This window comes from Leptidea sinapis, chromosome 31 (assembly GCF_905404315.1).
Source record: "Leptidea sinapis chromosome 31, ilLepSina1.1, whole genome shotgun sequence".
Lineage (NCBI taxonomy): Eukaryota > Metazoa > Arthropoda > Insecta > Lepidoptera > Pieridae > Leptidea > Leptidea sinapis.
In genome coordinates, this window is record NC_066295.1 from 9077377 (window position 1) to 9100543 (window position 23167).

The 23167-nt window shown below is 36.1% G+C and overlaps 1 protein-coding gene across 3 annotated transcripts in view; it reads left to right on the forward strand.

The window, feature by feature from the left end:
- The first annotated feature begins 3776 nt into the window (after positions 1–3776).
- LOC126974107 (G-protein coupled receptor moody) overlaps positions 3777–23167 on the forward strand; it is a 99414-nt gene continuing 80023 nt past the window's right edge. For all 3 annotated transcript variants that reach the window (XM_050821524.1, XM_050821523.1, XM_050821525.1), the window contains exon 1: positions 3777–4040. The gene's annotated coding sequence lies outside the window, so the exon portion shown is untranslated. The remainder of the gene's footprint in view (positions 4041–23167) is intronic.

The following is a 23167-nucleotide window of genomic DNA, read 5'->3' on the forward strand; positions in this document are numbered from 1 at the left end:
TACACCACACAACTTGTATTGTAGCAAGCTACATTAGAAAGTCATTTCTCCTTTAAAACAACCAAAAAAAAACAAATTAAAATATTGAAGTATACTTTACTTACTGAGGACACGTATCACGTACACTAGGGCACAAGCACGGCCTTACTGAGGTGACGTCTATCAGAATAAAGTAAGTATTGCTGTACTTACATCTGTGAGACACCGGTACCTCAAAACACCAAAGGTTCGCTCGGCACGGTGATCCAGCCGCAAGTGTCTCATAGTTCAAACAATTTTAATAAGGTACTGAGCGGGACAGGAATAAATCACGCCAATTAGCGATCTAGCAACGTTTTATTTGGTTGATAGTGTCTGACAGAATACCACCTCGGCTGCAGAAGGCTAATCAAGAAAATACTAGGCATTCCATTTCTCTTCGAGACAAACGGCGTCCGTCAACTACTGCGATAGTAATGCCATTTTTAAACCCAAATGAACAAATAATAATTATCATCTGATTTATCTGATTTATGTCTTGGGAAGTACCCTCAACCACCTCTGACATCTTCTTAGTTTCTTCCTCTTCTATTTCTTGGCTCTGTGACGAGGTGGCGGGTCCTCGAAAGGATCCATCGTGGCGTGTCAGTGGACATGGACTATACATGCGTGATGTAGGGTTGCCTCCACAATGGGTGTTATCTTCTTCAATTTTGCCAGAAAATTTTGAAGATAATGCGATTCGCGAATTAGTAATAGATCCGTACACTTAGATAACAAACGTAACATTCCACCACACACAGTCTGCTCCGATCGAGTGTCGACAGTGTGGCCGTATTTATAGGGTTTGGCACACGTGCACGATTTTCGATTAATGCTTTTTAACAATAATTTTACTTCAAAATGTATCAAATGATAATTTTTGATTTAATTTTAGAGTTAAAGTATTAACCTTATTATTCTCATCTTTCTAATAGGTGTGTTGTATTTTCTGCGCCGATATACATTATATTTTTATAGCTCTAGCGGTCTTTGCCGCGCAAACATGAATAGCTCACAGATTGCAGATTTTTTTCCTACTTCTTGATAGTTATCGTTATATTTTGGATAATTCACACGATATCTATAGAAATTATAGCCTATGTCTTATTCTGATGTGTAAGCTATATTATTATAAGGTTTCATTAAAATCCATTCAGTAGTTTTTGCGTGAAGAAGTAACAAACATACTCACAAACATTCTCATTTATAATATTAGTAGGAGTAGGATAGTCCATTACAATCTGTGATATCATTAAAAAAATTATTTATGCTATAATAACTTTTACCACACAAACATTTTCTAACAATTATTTTGAATATCGTAATACATTTGTCTTGAACATTTGTAAAAGCATATAAATCGACCTCAAAAGACTTACTAACTCGACTTAGCCGAGCACTAGGCATAATAGGTTTTTCGCATTAGATTATTATCAGAAAATTTTATGACATCTGATCACTCGTTTTAATCATTTTGAAAGTATCATATTCAAATACTCGACACTCGATTTAATCGAAGAAAGTAGCAAAAATAAAAATAAAATCGTCTATTTTAGTGTGCTGTAAATTGAAATACGAAAACAGCATTGTGTTCAATAAAGTTTTACGCCGCGTAAAGTCAGCTCCACTATCTCAAGCAACAATAACACTTACAACTTTTTCCGCACGCTTAGAATCAACTTCGATAGTATGCGCCGTAAATCTGATATCCTGCTGACATGTCTTGATTTATATTCAGTGATATATCATTGTATATCACATGCATTGAAAAAAGCGATTAAAACAGCCGAGGTTTTCATTTGGCAAGCGAAAATATTTTTTTATTTAGAGATATATTTTTATTTTTGTTTTGATGACTTCTATCGTTGTGACCTCTGCTTTTGTGGAAAAAAAGTGTGTGTGTATTCTACGTTTGTAGAGAAAACAATATTGTAAAAATCTTGCAAAGATGGCTTTGAAAATTAATTATTAAATAACGAATACGGCTGTATGGGCTTGAACCCTTCGCCTGTCCTAATAATAGGCGAAGAAACCAAAACAAACTAACGAATGTCGCAAACGTCAGAAAATTTTAGAAACCAACCGTCACCAAACTTTAGTGTTAAAGTGATCCGCGCGCATCCTAACATTTCGCTCTCATCATTTTTTCATAGCGTGCCTAAAGAAGTATAACTTCAAAAACAATGTTTAAACTAGTAGGGTATCTTAGTAGGGTTTTCGTTGTGTACCCTTCGTGTACGGAACCCTGAAATGATAGTAAAAGGCGTAACATAAAGTGACGTGGGTTTAGTTCCGAACGACTTACCAGAACCATCTCCTAATTAAATTATATGTTGTTTAATGATGATGTCACACATGGCATGCCTAGTAACTCCATTATCTCACAGGCATCAATAGCGTTAATGTGTGCAGTGACGTCATCACTACCTGTCAAGTGGAGACCGCCGCACAACAAATTAAACATTTACAAAATGGCACAGATAGATAACCTGCTTCAAAAGTCAATATTGTAATCAACTTATTTTCATTGATACTGCGAATCGAAATAGCGGTACCAGTTCAACAGTTATTTAGATACGATTTTTATATCAGCTGTCTTTTAATCAACCTTTGGCTTAATGGAAAGAATCCGAGCCATAAATACAACAAAAAAAAATTATTTATTTGAATACAGAAGGCCTTTTCAGTCGGTGATTTCGACAGTATATCTAATATTGTAGAAGTTATTTGATATAACAGCCACCTTCAAGAACAACCCTGAATTATGGGTAAGTGAAAATCTTTTAAGACTTTCTTACATTAGTAAGGAATTAGATCGTTAATTACGTTCCTATAGAAGTTAATAAATCTACAGTGTAGGCCATGATAAAGCTTACTTTTAAAGAATACCTAAACAAAAAAATTACAATTTATACACCGTGGATAATTATTTATACGTCTAGATAGAAAACCGAGGAAAACAGGTCAGGCTTATTACTTTAGTGTGCGTGACAAGCTACGTCTTACACTCGCTATTTCTTTGTTACTTTATGTTAGTGTGCATTGCTCAAAATAGAGGTTAACTGTCAATCACAATTTTTGTCGACGTTTTCACAGCTGTCACAGTCTATCTAGACGTATAAATGATATAAGTTAAGAGACAGCTTATTTAACGTATTTAAAATATGAATATAGATGTTTAATATGAAAGACTGAATTATTTGTATTGCAAAAGAAATACCTAGGTTCCGTATAAGTAGGTACCTGCAAAGATGTACTAAAACTTTCTCCGAAACACGCTGCATTATGGTAACTATTTAAGTATTATTCCGATCGGTTCAGTAGTTTTCGCAGTATAACCGAAGGAAAAAACGGCTCTCTATTTATTGGTAAATATTATAAAGTGTAAAGCAATTTAATGGTTTTGAAGTGACAATATAAATCGTCAGGTGCTCGGTGAAATTATTTATGAGTGTAAACGGGCCCGGGAACTCCTCCCGTACTGAAATTACCTACGTGAGTGGCAGGTGGTCATATACGGTAAATCTCTGTATTTAGCTTAAATATAAATTGCAAAAAAAAATATTATAATAGTACAATTACATGGTACACTTACATTGGACCGCCATTTTGAAACTCATACTTTATCCACACGAATAGTTAGCTGTAGTATTGTCAAATTAATTGTAAGAACTATGAATGACGCAGGCACAGTAATGAATGAGTCATACTGTCCCTTTTACTCACGGTAGAACACTCAACAGTGAACAGTCAACACCAAACGTGCTCACGCGCATTATGAGCTACCGTTTCATTATTTTGTTGACGTTTCGCTCAGTCTACGCGCCACCTTTGACAGGCATGGACGTATTAAACATACACGTTAAATTTACGTAAATTATGACAGTTGATACTATAAAATACATTGTTCGAATTGTTATTGTGACGGTGTTGTATTATGTGCTGTTAGACGTGGTTAAAAGTATTAAACAATACGTGACAAGTTAATATCTGTTAAGTTTGTGTTAACAACTGTGAAGGTATGTTGTGATTCATAATAAACTACCTATAATTTCTTTAATCATTGCCAATCGTGTCTGTATGTTATTTTAATTTATTGTATCATCGTGCTCAATGTCAAAGTCATTTACAAATATAAATATCATTCCTCTTAAAATAGTAGTCAACTGCATATTGTGTGTTTCTTTACACACATTTAACATTTTGTAGACCTAAAAAATTTTGTTTATCGTGTTGTCTGTCGATTTAAGATTACATTAATTATTTATTTAAGTTTAATACTTAATAGGTAAGTAATTATATTGTTTCTACCATTCTATTTCTTTAAATTGTAAATTAATAGATACCACGTGGGTTGTTTTAGTGGTAGGTACCTTCCTAAGTAAGTAGATACAAGAGGAAACGTTTTAATTATTATTTATTTATTTATTTAAATACATAACTAGGTAATTACAAGTTAAATATTTAAAACCCCCTGCGAGGACTGCGAATTTTATAAGAATTACGCGTTCCTACGTTTTAAATTTCCGAATAGGCTTTGAATCATGGTTAACTTGGTGCTTAGATAGAATAAAAATGACGATCTTTTACTTTTTATTTTATTTTAAGTGTGTAATATAGGGTAGTGTCCCTAAAAACAGATACCTATCGTAGTATTTTCTTGATTAACGCGAGCGTTACACAATGAAATAAAAAACTTTTTAAATAATTGTAACTTTTACGCAAAAATCTAATGTCACACCAAAGTTACAACTACACGCGTTGTAATCCTTTAAAAAGTGTTTTATTTAGATACGTATCAATTAGGTAATGTGCAGGTCGCAGCACCACTGCCGAGATAAGATGAAATCGTAAGATCTTGGCACAAAAACTAAATGTTATAATAGTTACTATCAGTAGACAAACTCAAGCTCACCTACTTCTTTACATGTCTTTTAATGTACACGTTACTTATTTTGTTTGGAAGAAACATTTATTAGTATTCTTTTTATGACAATAAGGGTCGAGACGAGCAGGACGTTCAGCTGATGGTAATTGAAACGCCCCGCCCTTTACAATGAAATTCCGCTCAGGATTCTTGAAAAACCCAAAATTTTGAAGCGACACCACAATTTCGCACGTCACCTTTATACATAAGATATCAAGCCTCATTTTCCCAATAATTTCACTAGCTACGGCGCCCGTCTGACCGGAACATTACTGCTTCATGGCAGAAATAGGCGCCGTTGTGTTACCCATAATCTAGCCGGCATCCTGTGCAAAGGCCTCCCACTGGTATAGTGTTACAGATTTAAAAGTTAAATGCAACATTCAAATATTTTAATGTTCATAATAAAACAAATAGTTTCTTAATTTAGGTTTGAAAATAATATTGAACTAATTTTAACCCTACCACTACATGGTTTTATCTGCCTAAAGACATTCCGGAGTGCCTATCAGTTTCTGTGCTATGGAACTCCTTCACACTGACGTTATATTGTTTGTAAATAATAAATTGTATAATGAGAGCGAACAAGTGAGCCCCGAGCTAGTATATCGGTGAAAACCGCATTCAAATCGATATAGCCATTGCTGAGATAAGCTTGCATTCGGTCCGTATAGCGTCCGATGGTCCGACCGTATCAAATCCGACCATGTGCTTAGGCCATTAAGCGAGACCAAAAAAAAACACAAACAGCTAATTATTGTCTGCGTGTTTGTACACACTAGTCTCAGAAAGGCTAAACTTTGATTTTGACTGATGTATTCTAGCAAGCCCAAAAGTGTTTGTTTCATTCTAACTTAACTACTAAGCTTACAAAAACATTAGTTGGAATTCTGTGGGCAAAGTCGCAAGCGGTTACTCGTTACATAATAACATTTTATACTTTGCATAAACTCTAAAAAAAACAGTTACAAACATTAAATACCGTTAGAACACCGCTGCTTTCTTAATGAACACTTTTGTTTAAGCTAACTGTAAAATAAATATCCCAGTATCTATTTCCTTTCCATGTTCTCGAATACTTTTATCCGTCTTAAAAGACAAATCTAAAAATAATATACTGCTTTGGAAACATGTGGCGTTCTGGAAGACGGGTAAGAAAGTCATTAGATAATGCGCTTCAAATTAAAAATGTCGTGTCGGTTCCGTTCGCGGAGTATTAAACTGTATGGAGACATCGCCCGCATTTATCACGGAAAAATGAAGCACTTTTACAGCACGCATAACAGAAAAGCATTAGGCGATATTGTTTTAAAGGAAAAAACAATAATCAATAACAATTTTTTCAAACACATTGTTTACTTTAAGGCGAGTGACTCATAAAGTAATAGAATTTATTTAATATGTGACTGCATATGGACTGACTTTTATTATAATCAAAGGGTAGGGCAAAAGCTCTGTAAATATCCTAGGCTTAGATTAAGGATTGGTCTATGCGCTACAACTTGATACCGCAGGCGTAGTCGCAAAGTGCGGCAACTAATGCTACGCCCAAGTGTGCGTACTCGAGCCAGTCTCGAACAAAGTGTTACGTTGACGTGCCACATGTTCTGTTAAACTTTGATAATTATTGAAACTAAAATTACCGATTATAAGGTTACCGGTTATTTTCGGTGGAAGTTTGCATGGTAAAATATATCATATACTTTTTTAAGTTTTATCATTCTCTTATTTTAGAAGTTACAGGGGGGAAGGGGGACACATCGTACCACTTTGTAAGTGTCTGTCGCGCAAACTAATCAACTTAGAAAAAAATAATATAAGAAACCTCAATATCATTTTTGAAGACCTCTCCATAGATACTCCATACGGGTCAGGTGGAAAAAAAAAATGAGTTTCAGTTCTATGAAAATTTATTGAAGTAGGCGTTACTTTGCGGAAATCCATAATTATACAAATGATTTAAGTTTTCTTTAGTGTTAATTCCGCCAATATTTGTTTTTAAACAATTCGACACGTGTTTCGCCTCTCCACGAGGCATCCTCAGGACGTGTTGTCTCGCCAAAACCTCGCAAAACCTTGTATTTTCAGTCCTATGTATGGGGAACCACCAAATTTTCTATTTTCTATTTATGTGTGAAAATCTTGATGCGGTTCACGGAATATATCTACTTACCAAGTTTCAAAAGTATAATTCTTCTAGTTTCGGCAAAAAGTTGCTGGGAGATACGGACGGATAGACAGACAGACAGACAGACATGACGGAGGGTTCCATTTTTTGCAATTTGGCTACGTAACCCTAAAAACACAAGCTAAATCTCATTCCATTGCAGGCATAGATATGATTGTTAGTTGCTTATATTTTTTTTATGAAAATAAAGGACGAGACGAGCAGGACGTTTAGTTGAGCGTAATTCATACGCAACGGCTGAGATAGGCGCCGGCCGTTGTGGTACCCATAATCTAGCCGGCAACCTGTGCAAAGGAGCCCCTCACTGGTGCGCACATTCCTGGAAATTTAGCTTCTATTTTGAAATACAGAGAAGTGTTATTGGTGATTATAAATGTACAACAGCATTGTTTTTAACTAACATGCTCAGTTAACAAACACCAACACAATGGTGTAAATTGTAAAATTAACTGATGAATAGTAATAATATTTGTTATTCTCTCGAGTATCAAATAGTTGGTTGGGACTCAGTGTGGATCGTTTTTTAAGTTTGATAGGAAAATAATATATTAATATTGAATTCTTCGTAGTCTTAAGAATTCTAATTCCCATTTCTCGAAACATAGAAATGGATCTGAATTTGAAACATTCATTGATTTATACCTACTGTATGTGTAATTACATTACTGCAACTCCAACGCGGGAACAGAGGAAATCTATCTAGAATTTTCATTTTCTTCTACTACATAATAGATTAAGCGTTAAGCAGCACCTCTCATCTATTCTTTTATATTAATATTTGTGAAATAAATCGGAAGGAACGCTTCCGAACTACTTATCCGCGTCCGCTGGTGGATTAGTGACACGTATATATACATACAGAGCAATTACCGATTACCGATGCCATCAAATTCAATATCATACCATCTACATCACTCACCAGTGGCAGGCTCCTTTGCACAGGATGCCGGCTATTTTATGGGTACTAGAACGGCGCCTATTTCTACCTTGAAGCAGTAAGGTCTGAAGGGCTCCGTAGCTAGTGAAATTACTGGGCAAATCAGCCATATAATTTAAGGGTTTTTCAATAATCCTGAGCTCCACTTCATTGTAATGGTCCTGGCGTATCAATTGCCATCGGTTGAACGTCCTGCTCGTCTCGTCCCTTATTTTCATAAAATAAAAAATAAAAAAAACTTATTGAACGTCAAAACTATCACCTATTCGAAATAGTATGTCTCAGACCTGAGAAGAAGGAAAGAAACTCAGCGGTACTTAAACGAGTGGCAAGTCTGAAGTTGTAGTGGGCAGGACTCGTAGACCGAAAACATGGCTGGGGCATGGTGGGGCAAAAATAGACCTAGGGGCAGACTACAAATGCCATGAAAGGATGACGTCAAGAAAACTACAGGGTCTAACTGGATGGAGGAAGCTCCGATCTCGAAATCTGAAGGAGACTGACCGACACCAAACTAATTGGGAATTGCTGAGAGAAACATCTATAAAAAAGTGTGTGTGTACTTATGTATGCACGCAAGAAGTTATACATCTTTGGCGTAACGAAGCAAAAATCATTAAAATGATTTATTCCTCGTGCTATTCTAGGTTATTAGAAAGAACATTTATGTAAAAATCTTGCAAAGATAGCTTTGACAATTAATTATTAAATAATGAATATGGCTGTATGGCCGTGAACCCTTTGCCTGTCCTAATAAGGGACGAAGAAACCAAATAAAATAACGAAAGACGCAAACTTCAAAAATTTTAGGGAACCAACTTTAACTTGTTACTTTTGTGTTACAGTGATGCGCGCGAATTAAAATTTCACTCTCATATTTTTTTCATAACGCGCCTAAAGAAGTATAACTTCAAAAATCCGGAATACCATTCTTAAACATAGGCTCGATGGGTATTTTATAACTAATACGCGAGTCATTGTATTGTATTAGATTGTATAGATCTTTTTATAATACAAAAATACTAGAAAAAGTCTTGCCTAATTAATTCGATGCGAGTCTTGATACTTTGAACTCGTAAACAATTTTATTTGAGAGGAAAAACTGAAAAGTTCGGAGGAAGTTCCGAGTGACAACGTTAAAAGAATTCTCAAAAGAATTCCATTATTAAATTCTTAATTAGTTGGCCGATTTGTCTAAAACTAGCTAACGACTTTGTAAGAAGTATCAATGTTCTTTATATCAAATTTTAGCTAATTTATTCATTAACTTATTTAAATTGGTGTATGCTTAAGACCTCACTGACAAATGACCTCAACGAGTGTTACATGGCTTAACGTCACCCATCAATCTCATTCTATTCCAGTACAATAAATGCTCAACGCACCTAAAGAAGGTTTTACTTAAAACGTCATATATGACAAAACATTATCGGCCTTTCAAATAAACTTGGTATAAAGATATAACTAATAATAAACCTAGAATATGCAAAATTTTGACTATTTCGCTGAAAACACTGTCAATGCAATGATAATTCTGAAGTTTTCTAAGTGTCAAGCAGCCTTGAAAATAAAAGCGGGAAACGTTATACGTGGGAATAAACCAATCATAAGCAAAATGTCTAAAAAATATGCGTACCTATCTTGGTTTATTCTCAGGTATAAATTTATACCAAGTTTAATTGTAAGACTGTTACGGCGCCTATTTCTGCCGTGAAGCAGTAATGTGTAAGCATTAATGTGTTTCGGTCTGAAGGGCGCTGAAATTACTGGGAAAATGAGACTTGACATCCTATGTCTCAAGGTGACGAGCGCAGTTGTAGTGCCGCTCAGAGTTTTTACGTTTTTCAATAATCTCGAGCGGCACTGCATTGCATCCTGCTCGTCTCGTCCCTTATTTTCATAAAAAGGACCGTATATCTAACCTAACTTCATGGTTATGTTTAAAATAACTCAGATCTTTTATCGCAAATTTCGTGAGCGTAGCATTAGCCGGTCTTTGAACACGGAACGTTTCTGATATTAATGTTGTTCTATATTTAAATAAGCATTTGTACACTGTCTTTTGCATTTCCCCTTTAATCCCGCTATTTATTACAGTGTGCATTTATTTGAATCTGATTTATAAAAATGATCTGTATATTGTAAATAACAGATTTCCACTTACTTTAATCACGATATCTCTGGAAACATAGGCCCAGAGACTGGTAATTTGGTAGAAATATTTCTTTCGTCAAGTACAGGTCAGCTAAGAACGGATGTCTCGAAATTTCACCCTTGGGTTTGCCTGCGACCTTACATTATTTTTGAAGTTAGTATTCTTTAGGGCCGTTATGAAAAAATGCTGAGAGTGAAATTTTAAGATGCGCGCGCATCACTGTAACACAAAAGTAACAGGTTGAAGTTGGTACCTAAAATTGTCTGACGTTTGCGTCATTCGTTATTTTTTTTTGGTTTCTTCGTCTATTATTAGGGCAGGCAAAGGGTTCTAGCCCATACAGCCATATTCATTATTTAATAATTAATTTTCAAAGCCATCTTTACAAGATTTTTACAAAATTTTTCTTTCTAAAAACGTTGAATAGCACAAGGAATAAATTATTTTAATGATTTTTGCTTCGTTAGGCCAAATAAGTATAACTTCTTGCGTGCATACATAAGTACACACACACTTTTTTTTAACTATTTACAATTTACATTACATACGCAGGATATGAATAATCACCAACAGGTAAATACTACATGCTAAGAGTAGCTTTAGAGTCAGTTTAAAACAGGAATCAACCAGAGAGAAACAAAAAATAATACCAAAGTTATTCAAAGTCTTAAATAACTTATGAATTGAAACAGTTTGAAAGATATTTAGGGAAACAAATAATAAACGTCAAAACTGGTACAGGGTATTCAAATACATAGATTACTTTAGCAATGTGCGTTTCAATATAACTTGCCACAGTTGTGACGCGTCTAAATGATATATTTATTATAAAACTAGCTAACCCGACAGACGTTGTTCTGTATATAATTAATAAAATAATGTTTTTATATGAATTTGTCAATAATATATCATAACATCAAAAATTACTTCGTAAAATATGCACCCTGCATGCTGTCGTAATGAAATTGTTTCACAGCAGAACTGTCAGACCGTGCGTCAATAAATTCTCTCATAGAAATTATGTGTACATACACATGAAAGGAAAAACAAATTTGTTGTTTTTATTTAATTTAGCAGCATTTTCCTATTTATTCACCTTTTAAACCTTCTCTGGACTTCCACAAATAATTCAAGACCTAAATTTGCCAAATCGGTCTAGCCGTTCTCGTCTTTTAGCGAGACTAACGAACAGCAATTCATTTTTATATATATAGATTGCAGCTGGAATATTCTGAAAATGTTACCGGATTAGTGTTGCTGCAGTTAAGAAATATATTTATTCACCATAGGGAGTGACAATAACATAACATATTGCAACAACACTTGGTAAACTTCGTGAAGCTACATCAGTTCGTAAAGGGGGAGAAGACTAAAAAAAAACTCCCACCTCATTTTTAAAATAATATAAACATTTATCCTATTTAATGTAATTTTATACAATTTTGGGTAGCTTGCGAAGAACCAGACATGAACTATAATCTGCTATACTATATTAAGAGTTCTTTGTCAAAGAAGCTTTAATATATTTCTTAAATATGTGCTCAGTGAGTCGCTAGTGTACTGTCTGGTATTTTATTGTAAAATTGATACGAAGACCTATGAAGGAGCCCTTTTTTTTTAAAGCTGGAAAATCCTCATGGATACCCAACAGGCGCTGGGGGGCGCTGTCGGGTTATGCTGGACTCTTACCGCCTAAAAACCAGCGGTGTTCCAGCTCACTGTCTTCCGGCGGAGCTGCGGGAACGCTTTTGCACACTTCCGCTGCTCCGCCGACGGTTGTCCGGACTCGGACCCACCTTGTGGGGCGTCCACCTGTGGCGCCACTCACCATTCAGCCTTGCGTGCTGGAACACGGGACACGCCAGCTGTCTCGGGGGTCTCCTCCAACTGGGCGATAGTACCCCCCGGTCCCACCGCCCGGAGACCCACATTAAAGGGTAAGGCCAGGCGCCTCCGTCCCACTCTCTTGCGGCGGATTGAGTTCGGCGGGGGATTGCCTTCCCTCTCCCGCCTCGCCGCCTCCTTTTGCGCCATGGTAATTTTTAGAGAGGTTTTCTTCCTCGTGGCCCCCACCGGAGTAGCGGCCCTCACCCTTAACGACCACGGGTCAGGGGGGGAGTCGGCCGACGGTGGCCTAAGCCATGCTGTCAGTCTCGCGACCGACAGCCCGTCGCCCCCATCCTACATAACCCTATATCCCCGCCGTAGTGGCACTACGGTGCCCTCTGCTAACCAGAGGAACACGCAGAGAGACACTACCCCTGTGCCGCTCTTAGTCTGGCCCCTCTCTCCAAGCACAAGACGTAAAATCCCATTAATACCGAAAACGAATAAACCAATAACTGATGTAAACGGAATTATACAGTTATAATTACAGAGACACATAATAATTCATTTAACTTGTACAGAAACAGCAACGGTCGATGAAATTTCATGCAATGATGTTTACAACTAACTAAGCTATATTAGGATGACCGAAGCTGAGTTTATTTTTATCACAGACATACATGCAGATGGAGACATCGTTAATTGAGTTACGTTGTAATATGTTCGTCTAATTAGTAGTGGAAATCTCTGGGTTAGAAGCGCATAACATTAAGGTATTTTTCACAGAACTTGAACATTATGGTTATAAATTCTGTATATTCATTCTCAGTCAAATGATATGAGATATTTGATATTAACTAACATCATGACTTTCCATTAAGCAGATGCAGTGCTTAAGGTGAGATTAATAGCTTAAACACATGATAGGAATTGGTACGGCTAAACTATCGGACACAATATGGTAACGGACCATATTTGATGGTACGTCATATTGTCCATTGCACAAAATTGTTATTGTTACCGTCCGAATCATACAGAATACAACGCCGGACCAATTAGTCCGAAGCGACCACCGGACAGTCCGATGGTCCAGCCGTGCCAAATCCGATGTGTTTGGGCTTTAAGTGTTTGTTTCAACTGGTTCTCAATGCAAAATATGCGTCCAAATAAATACATAAACAGCGGAAATAGGACAGGTAATTTGACTTACTAAGATACTGTTTAGTTTCTCCTGTTTTGAAAACCACACAGAAAAAGTTGCGGGCCGAAGCTTGTGTAGTATGAAAACAAAAGAAAACAATAAGAACCATGCCTCTGAATATACAGTATTCGGTTTACATATTGAAACGGACGAAGTACTTTAGCAAACAGGGCATTTCGAATTAGGTCTATTATAAAAAATCTAAAGGAAAGTCATTTAATGAAGGTTTTATGAAGATACCCTCTCCGTAGTATAAATATTTACAATATGAAAAATTTTGTAAACAGCAAAAATTGTTTCTTTTTATAAGATTGATAAAAGATTAACGGCTTTACAAATAAAATTGGCAAAAAGTTATAACTAATCATAAACCAAGAAAATCCAAAATGTTTACAAATAGACATTTCGCTTACGATTGGTTTATTCGGACGTTTAACCTTTTCCGCGTTTATTTGCAAGGCAGCTTGTCATTCGGAAAACTTCAGAATTATCATTGTATTGACAGTGTTGTCAACGATATTGTAAACATTTTCCATATTCTTTTTTTATGCTTAGTTATAACTTTATACCAAGTTTATTTGTAAGGCCGTAAGACTTTTATATATAAGGACATATGAACAAATGGGTCATAGGAAATATTATAAGTAGGTATATACCAGTGACAAAATACATTACACACTTTGCTGATAATGATTTTAATTTAATCAAAAAACAGGTTTACATTAGCACGAAAAATTGTTTACTATGTATATAAAATTATATTAAAATATATTTGTATTAAAACAAACAAGATAAAATTGTAGATATTACTAAGTATTTAAGTAATTTTATTTGTGTATGTCTATTATAGTCTAACGGCCTTACAAATAAACTTGGTATAAAGTTATAACTAAGCGTAAACCAAGAATATGTAAAATGTTTACATTTTGCTTACGAATGGTTGGTTCGGACGTTTCCCGCGTTTATTTGCAAGGCAGCTTGTCATTCGGAAAACTTCAGAATTATCATTGTTTTGACAGTGCTGTCAACGATATTGTAAACTTGGTATAAGGCCGTAACAGTATATAAATTTGTTACAAGTATTATAGCAAAATAAAACTTTGTTTAATCTTAGCACTGATCACTATCGGTTTATTAAAGTAAATAAATACTCAAACTTGGTAGTCTATTTTAACGTGATACTGGCAAAATAGTAATTCGTCTTCCATAGAAGTCACAGTAGGAACAATAGAATAGAATGTATGTTCAAGCTAATTTCGACCTACTTGTTTATTATGACTGTAGGTAATTAAGGTTTTTTTTTATGGAATAGGAGGACAAACGAGCGTACGGGTCACCTGGTATTAAGTGATCACCGCCGCCCATTTTTTGCAACACCAGAGGAATCACAAGAGCGTTGCCGGCCTTTAAGGAAGGTGTACGCGCTTTTTTGAAGGAACCCATGTGCTATTGTCCCGGAAACACCGCACAAGGAAGCTCATTCCACAGCGTTGTAGTACGAGGAAGAAAGCTCCTTGAAAACAGCACTGTGGAGGACCGCCACACATCCAGATGGTGGGGATGGTATCCTAACTTGTGGCGTGTCGTGCGAAGGTGGAATTCGGCGGCAGGAATCAGCTCTTCGGAACACTCCCCGTGATGTGCTCTGCGCTGCACGCGGTCAAATGGATCGAGCTGATACTGGGGTGCGCCAGACCAAAGATGACAGCAATACTCCATGTGTGGCCGGACCTGCGCTTTGTAGAGCGCTAGAATGTGGGCCGGCTTGAAGTATTGCCGTGCTCTATTGATGACGCCCAGCTTCTTCGAAGCCAATTTGGCTTTGCCCTCCATATGGCCACGAAATTGGTTATCGCTCGAGATTTCGAGACCCAGTATTACGATGCTAGGCGAGGCTTTAGTCTAGGGAAGTGTTATCGAAGAGCGGTGATACGACAAATGGGGTTTCTTTAGTGGTAAACGCGCAAACTTGAGTCCTCTGGGGGTTAAATTGGACAAGGTTCAATTCACCCCATTCCGCGACCTTCTCGAGAGAGGACTCGATAGAAGACACAAGTTTCTCCCGGCACTGGTCGACGATTTTCCGATTTTGGCCTCCGGTCCTCGACACTAACCTATGCGAAACATAGCGGCACTAGGCCGCCTATGTTTGGCATAGGTTAGAGACTCCCCTATTCTTTTTACGCCCCGGCAAAAGGTGGGTCGCTATTCAATTTTGTCGATAGTACTTTAGAGTTTTTGAATTTTTCGTCAAAATCATTCGCTGTAACATTTCGGCAAAGGAATACATGTTTGTTTCATCATTAAAACTTTATCTCATTATAACGTGTAGAGTAATTATTAAGCTAACAATTACTGTTCTAGAACTTTCGAGGTCCTTACCTATTTCTTGAAGTCGGAGAAGTAATTTAAAATTATTTAAACGAATCCTTCACAAGTTCTTCTAACGCCCCTCACTACTTTTCAACTTTCATGGTTTTTATTGAATGTTTTGTGCCAATAAAACTTTATTGTTTTTTTTTATGGAAAAGGAGGACAAACGAGCGTACGTGGTGCTAATAGATCACCGCCGCCCACATTCTCTTGTAACACCAGAGGTGTAATCACAGGAGCGTTGACGGCCTTGGAGGAAGGTGTACGCGCTTTTTTTGAAGGTTCAAGGTACCCATGTCATATCGTCCCGGAAACACCGCACAAGGAAGCTGACTCCACAGCTTTGTAGTAGGTGGAAGAAAGCTCCTTGAAAACCGCACTGTGGAGGGCCGCCATACATACAGATGCTGGGGATGATATCCTAATCTTAGGCGCGTCGTGTGAAGGTGGAATTCGGCGGTAGGTAGTGATAAATGCGGTAAAAGACACACAATGAAGCGACATCTCTAAATAACGCCAAGTGATCCAGCCGTATTGTATCAGTAATAGTTATTTATTAGCATTATTGTTGCTTTTTAGGGTTGACCTGAAGGGTCCGTCTGAAGAATTTGAAGAATTTTGAATTTATTACAAATGTAAGACAATTTTCTTTAAAAAAATAACATAACTATGTCATTTTAAATAGTGTTGGTAAACAGTTATTTATAACAGTTAATATTTTTCATACAAATTTCATCTGAATTGAATGATTAACATGGCTCCAACTGTAAAAGTTAGGGGTACTTTTGCAATTTTTTTTCGTAATGTCTATCAAAGATAGAAACGTAAAGATATTATTTTTGTAGAAATAAAAGCTTTATATAAACCGATAAGAAATGGTTTATATTATGCGCTATTTTGGAGATTTCTTTTGATAGCAACCTTAAGGATAAACTGTTTGAGTCTGCCTCATCAAAAATAACTGATTTTAGGCTCAACTAGTTAGATACGAACTAGATTGAGCCTAGGAAAAACTAGATTGTCCTTAAATCGGGGTTTGACGGTAACATCAATTCATATGAAACAGAATCCTCCGCCGCGTCTGTCTGTTCGTTCGCGATAAACTCATAAGCTACTGCAACAATTTTCATACTGTTTTCACCAATGAGTAGCGTAGGTTTAGTACCTATATAATTTCTTAAGTTTTTGTATACATTTTTTATGCATTAAAGATGTTTGTTGTAGGAAAAAAATAAGCCGTCTGGGTGTTTTCAACGAAAACGCTGTCTAAACCCTTTGAGATATAACAAAATAATGTTTTGTGTAATTTAGTATCTTATATATACGTTTACATAAAAGTCCGCGGTTGTATATGTATATCTCGTAAGGATAATAAACTATATACATTTTAATACTTTAAAAAATTGGCAATTATCAAGCGGTTATGTAAAAGCTGTTTACACAAATACGATATTAATCCTTATCATTTTATTACTACATAAACAACTTCGATTACACATTTACCAGTGGAGGATGCCGGCTAGATTATTGGTGCCACAACGACGCCTATTTCTGCCTTGAAGCAGTAATGTGTAAACATTACTGTGTTTCGCTTTGAAGGGCGCCTAGCTAGTGAAATTACTGGGCAAATGAGACTTAACACCTTATGTCTCAAGGTGACGAGCGCAATTGTAGTGCCGCTCAGAATTTTTGGGTTTTTCAAGAATCCCGAGCGGCACTGCATTGTAATGGGTATATAGGGCGTATCAATTACCATCAGCTGAATGTCCTCCTCGTCTCGTCCCTTATTTTCATAAAAAAAAACATTTCCGATGACTTTAGGCTACATTATTCCAGAATACTTACATAATTTTCTCTTCTATTGACAGAACAGCATCTGTTGGGTCAGCAAGTATAAGTCATTGTAGACACTACTATTCGTGTTTATCTCGTGTTATTTTGCCCTGGAGAGTTTCCCTTGTCATTCTACGAATGCTCATGAGAACAATTGTCGGGAGGAAGATGACATTTACAAAAATATAAGTCGCAGTAATTGTACCGAACAAACAGTCTTACATACTTATTAAGCTAAATGTAGTTTTATGTAAACTTTCGGGGTTTCTTACTAATTATACTATCTTATTTAATGGGTATTTACCATTGGGAGGATTCCTTTGCAACGGATACCGGCTAGATTTTGGGTACCACAACGGCGCCTATCTCTGCCGTGAAACAGTAATGCGTAAACATTATTGTGTTTCGGTCTGAAGGGCGCCGTAGCTTGTGAAATTACTGTGCAAATGAGACTTAACATCTTATGTGTCAAGATGACTGTATGAAACGTGCAGTCATTGATAGATTGACAGATGACGGCTGTAATCTTGTAAAAAACAAAGATAGACGAAATCCACTACGTTTGAAGCAACTGGTCGCTTTCAAACTTAGCTGGATTATAATTCGTTGCCAACCGCCATACTGTAATTTCTACTATTTCAAACTTCAATGACAATGACTGCTCGTTTCATACTAAACTAAATTAAAATTTTTACTTAGGCAGTCCCGACTTTCATAAAATATTATTTACATCCTCTTTGAGTATAATATAAACGTGATCTAACTATCTACATGAAGAAAAAATGTTATAGAACAACTGTTTGGAAAGCGCCTTCGTATTGACTTGACAACTGGGTCGAAAGTGCATCCGTAAATAATTTACACATCCAGATAGACTGTGACAGCTGTGAACACGTGGATAAAAATAGCGGCGAACCTTTATTTTCAGCAACGGAGGCACACTAAGTGAGATAGATATCGCGACGTAGCTTTTTATGCACACTAAATTAATAAACTTAACCTGTGGTCATGCATTGCTTAGCAGCAAGAAGGTCTATCTAGTCGTATAAATTATTTAAGAGTGCATCATTTATTTCGTACAAATATGCGGTTAGAGTTTTTTTTATGAAAATAAGGGACGAGGCGAGCTGGACGTTCAGCTGATGGCAATTGATACCCATTACAATGCAGTGCCGCTCAGGATTCTTGAAAAACCCAATAATTCCGATCTGCACTACAATTGCGCCGGTCACCCTGAGACATACGATGTTAAGTCTCATTTGCTCAGTAATTTCACTAGCTACGGCGCCCTTCAGACCGAAACACAGTAATGTTTACACATTACTGCTTCACGGCAGAAATAGGCGCCGTTGTGGCACCCATAATCTAGCTGGTCTTCTGTGCAAAGGAGCCTCCCACTTGTGACAATAGCGCATTACACATCGCGACGTAGCTTGTCATGCACACTAAAGTAATAAACCTAGCCTGTGGTCATGCATTGCTTAACAGCAAGAAGCTCTATCAAGACGTATAAAGTATTTAAGAGCGCATCATCTATTTTGTACATATATGCGGGTAGAAATGTTATAAGTACGGATATCGTACAAACATGGTTCAGTTCGTAGATTTGACTACTCTACTTTAAGGCCCACAGATACCGCCCTTGATAGGAATTGTTAACTTCTTCAACATTCTTCCACGCACAACCAAGCTGTGGAATGGGCTTCCTTGTGCGCTGTTTCCGGGACGAAATGACATGATTACCTGCACGTACATCTTTTTAAAAGCCCCTGTGATTCCTCTGGTGTTGCAAGAGAATCTGGGCACCAAACATCAGATATGCTCCTACGCTCGTTTGTCCTCCCAAATAAAAGAACACCCCTGGTATTAGAAATATCAGCTGATAACAAACTTTAGTATGAACAAAAGATTGACGAGGTCGTTTTACGACCGACGTCTAGTGAAGTATTAATATATAATTTTATATTACAGAATGATAATTCCAAATTCATTGTCTGCAGTCCACACACACTATAATATTACGTCTTAAGGAAAGATTCCAATAAATTTCATTAGATACATCCTCGTACCACCTCAAAATGTTTCGTTTTGAGTAAATTCAGCTTTAAATAAAACTATTATAATAAATTTAAAAGACGTTAGTAATATTTTACTAATATACTGTTACGTTAGGTTAGGTTAAAGATTGTTTAAAAAAAACTGTGTGTTAAAATGCGTTATGCGTAAAAAAACCACATTCTCTTTTGTATTTTTATTTGATTTTGACTTTTATAAATAAAATTGCGTATAAATTTATTACTCTGGAAAATTTATTTTTTTATTGGGTCTTATATTTCAGTTTTACGACGTTTTAGTTAAAGACAAGCTAAACACTGTTTTATAATAGAAAAAGATAAACTCCATTTTAGACATCATTATTGTTAAGCCCCTGACTTTTTTATTGTTAGATCACTGTCCAACAAAACACGTGTTTAAGCCATGTTTAAATTGTTTCTTTCAAATAACAACGTAAGTGTTTTAATTAAAATTACAACTAGATTAGATTAGCGGCCGTTTTCAATAACGTATCTCCAGTTACGAATACATTGCTGTCACCGTTTAATGACAAGATCTTATCTATCCATAGTTATGTCTAATATAGTTATAGTCCAATTCTTTATGTCGATAGGTTATTAGGTAAAAGGATAGATTTTTCTACCTCTAGTAACTAAAACTAAGGATAGATAGGTTAGTGAAAACGGCCGTAGATTGATTGCGTGACTTTTACCAACTCTGTTTATTAAAATTTGCTAAAAGCTACAACTTATCTTCAAATCTTTTTGATTTTGAGTTCTATACTCAAAAAATAGATAATAAATTTATAACGGGTATCCTTAAATTAATCCGGTAATATTTGTCACAAATGAAATTTTGTTTTAAATAATTGTTTCCCCAACACATTTAGAAATCAAATAAAATTTAATCGTCGATTAGAGAATTGTTGGAATTACGGCCGTTCCCAATATTCAGTCTATCTCTTACTCGATAAAAATCGTAACTATCGTTGACTTTTCTGTCCCAATAAACTAATCGACGATAACTCACCTTATCCGTACACGCTGTCTGTCAATGGGACGACGTATAGCTTACCAGCGATAGAAGTTTGTATGGAAATTGCAATTCACGCGTCCCAATATAAGACGATAAGAATGACTTATCGGGTATATTGGGACAGCTTCAGATTATTGACAGCTAATTACTGACAGTAGAAGGTAGTAATTTATCTCTATCTGTAGATAGTATATTGGGAACGGCCGTTAGAGTCGACGAACGAGAAAATATATGTTTTGATATGACTTCGGCCAATTAAACCATCTCAGTTATGATTTAAATACTTGGCTTCAGTTGTAAGATGAAATAGCGTGATTGGCGGGGCAACAAACTGCAAACGAAAGAGGACTTCTAAATATAATAAAGATTTGTATGCAGAATACATGATTTTTATATTTTAAATAACTTTAGATAAACTAACATATTGTAAGACATATTATATCGCATTTATTTGTGCAAATGTATCTTTATGTATGCTCTGAATGAACGGTGTTATTAGAAAAAAAATAATTTAAACATTGAACAATAACAACGTCAGTGACCTACCAATAACGCCGTCTCAAATGGAGTTTATCTTTTTCTATTACCAAACAGTGTTTTGTTGTCGTAGTCGTGTCTAACTAAAACGTCGTTAAGCACAATATAAACTGAAGTTTTTTTTTTTTGATTTTTTTCGTCCAATATTAGGACAGGCAAAGGGTTCAAGCCCATACAGCCATTTCTTCGTCGTTTTCAATGCTTTTTTTTCTTTTAGTTTCTTCGCAATATTATGTCAAGTCCGATTATATTTTTTTAAAGGCCGTAGCCAAGTCTCTTGTTTTGAAATTCAGAAGTATATCAGTTTCTTCGCAATATTATGTCAAGTCCGATCATATTTTTTTTAAAGGTTGTAGCCAAGTCTCTTGTTCGAAATTCAGAAGTATATCAGTTTATCAGGCCGAAGCCAAGTCTCTAGTTATATTTTCCCGTCCACGGTCTCAAATAATTTAATGACATTTCAGTGTTAATACATAACTCAAGCGAGTTTCTCATCTGTTTCTGACTTTCACTGTCATGTTTCAAGTCAATGTCATGTCGAATGTCGATATAAAATATACGAGATATGAATATAACAAATAACAATTTATTATTTACTAAATATAACTTGAAGTATACAGGAACAAATAAAGGAACGGAACGCAATTTTTGACAGCTGTCATCTATCTGTCATCGTATCATCAAAATCTACCATATAAATACGGAATGACGTGTTTTAATATAAGCAATGTCAAAGAATTGTTGAACGCTAAACAGCAGAAAGACACGGATATTTAGCAGCTGCTTAGTATACATTCTGTCAAGAAATCAGTTCAAAGAGGATGTAAATACTCATCAGTCATAGGAGGCGGGACTGCCTAAGTAAAAGTTGAAATTTAGTGTAGTATAAAACGTACAATGATTTGACATAAGTTTGACATAGAAGTAACTACAGAATGGTGCCGAAGTATAATCCGGCTAAGTTTGAAAGCGAACAGTTGCTTAAAACGTAGTGGATTTCGGCTATCTCCGTTTTTTGCAAGATTATAGCCGCCATCTGTCAATCTGTCAATCACTGCACGTTTCATACAATCGAGTCAATCGCTTTTTTCTTAGAGAGTTGCGCTATGCTGATTCAGTTGTCTAATTATTTCGCTTCAATCTGATACACAGACGGACAGATGGGCAGCACCTTTGGGTACAGAACCGTCAAAACAGAATAATAATATGTTCTGAGAGGGCGTCACATAAATATCAGTGTAAAAGCAAATGCCACGACCCATTGTCGTAGTAGGCATTAAATAATTATAGTTTACGATGTTAATAAATATAAGATCTTATTTAAGAGCTATATAGTTTCTCTAATTATAATTAGTAATAAAATAACGATGCAGTTATATCACTGTGCTGTAGACCGTGGCATTGTTATAATTATTTTGATAAAGTGTGACTAATTATGACGAGTCGCTAAATGTTTATTTATGTGTTGGATGATATAAGTAGCTGTCATTTGAGGTTATCTTGTCAATTCTGCGTGTTTTATCTGGCGCCCCTTTCATGGAGACCACACGAGTCAAAAGTAACTTAAACAATGTCAATGTCTCATCTTGTACCACGGACGAGTAAAAAAAGAAGGACTCCGCGCCGTGATATTAGCAAGTGAAGCACCGTTATGCTAGTGTGTGTGCGGTTACGGGGGATACTAGTTACACAATTTTTTCTCCCTTAAATAATCATATAGGGCCATTAATACTTACATAGTATCGTTTTTACACTTTTTCACAACGCACGACGGCATTTTTAAAATATTTGATTGAGACGCAAACTGATCTGTCACAGACGATGAAAATTCTCATAATGGCCGCCGATCGGCCTGTAGTAGTGTAAGTCTGTGCGTACTATGTATTTACACGTTGATCGGCTTGTTTTGGTGCTACACTGTTATGTAAGGTGACACGGAGTCCTTATTTTTGTTACTAGTCCGTGTCTTGTACACGTTCTTTTATTATTATTTATTTATTTATTCATTTCATGGTAAGTGACCCTGACTACTAAGCTGTCCCGGTTCGAATCCCGGTAGGTGCATTCATTTATATGAT